This window comes from Cicer arietinum, chromosome 8 (assembly GCF_000331145.2).
Source record: "Cicer arietinum cultivar CDC Frontier isolate Library 1 chromosome 8, Cicar.CDCFrontier_v2.0, whole genome shotgun sequence".
NCBI classification, from domain to species: Eukaryota; Viridiplantae; Streptophyta; class Magnoliopsida; order Fabales; family Fabaceae; genus Cicer; species Cicer arietinum.
Window position 1 is genome coordinate 12260191 of NC_021167.2, and position 1313 is coordinate 12261503.

Here is a 1313-nt window from a genome sequence, read left to right on the forward strand (position 1 = left end):
GATTGATAGAGTAAAGGTGTTTATGTTCCTCAAAAGTCTAGGGTTGTTAGGCTGTTTGAGAAGACTAGCTTGGAGGGTCAAGTGGTTTGTAATTCAAGTTGTTGAATTAGTGGATTAAATCCTTCTGAACGAAGAGACTGAATGTAACTAAGTTAGTGGTGAACCATGATAAATTACTTGTGTCACTTTATTCTTGCATTCCTTAGTTTTGTTATTGCTTCTAGTCTAAGTAAATCATCAAGTTTGGATCAGTTTAATAAAATAATGAAAAAATTATCAACTTAGTCAAACACAATGCATCACCCATCTCGTGTTTTCACTTTCAATTATGATGGGTCCCTAGAGTAATAGGACAAGTATTCTAAGAAACAAGAGATTGATGTAGAATTGACGCACCAACCCTTTCAACTCATCCAGGTCTTTAATCAAGTTACCAACGTTTTCTTTGAGCGACAAGATTTTATTCTTTCTTTTTCTTATGATGGTTTTGGTTTGATAGTAATTAGTGTTACGGTCACCATCTACAATCCATTTACTCCTCAACTTCTGGTACCACATGCACTCTTCTTTGTAAAGAGTAGTTTTCAGCTATTCTTGAAGCTCTTTTTCCAGATTATCCAAAAAACATTATAGCCACACTAAGGGTTTTGAATGCCAAAGGTTTCTTTGTTTCAGTCTTTTAATTAAGGGATGAGGTTTAAGAGAGTGTAGATCAAATTAATGCCATCCCATTAGTTATCAACTAGTAGTCTATTAAAGTCAGAGTGAGTAGTCCAAGTAGCTTCAAATCTAAACGAATGAGTGCCACTAACATACAAACTCCCCTTCCTAAAGAGTCGTGAGAGGATGATGTTTAGAATGAACCCTAGTGAGAAATTTAATAAAACCCGCGGGGTATTTAAACCTCCAATTAACATCACACTAAACACGATTCAATTTTTTGAAAACTCTGTTATGATTGTTCCATTTAGGACCTCTCCATGTGCACTTAGACCCCACCATGTGTACCTCCATAAGGTTACAATCATTGTTCAATTAAAAAAAAACTCATCTAGACAAGTCAAACTGAGCTCCTATTTTTTTCTCTTCTGGATTGGCGATCTCATTAAAATGACACATCATAAGCCAAAGTTCATGAATAGAGACAACAAGGATACCATTAGAAAAACCTCTAGCTTCTAACAAGAGAATATTTTTAAAACCCAAACTCATGATAATCCTAGGAGCAGTCATCTCACTACATCTTGGTTCTTGTATAGTAACCAAGTAAATCTTATTTTTCTAATTTTTTTTAGAGTACTCTACTAAATTTA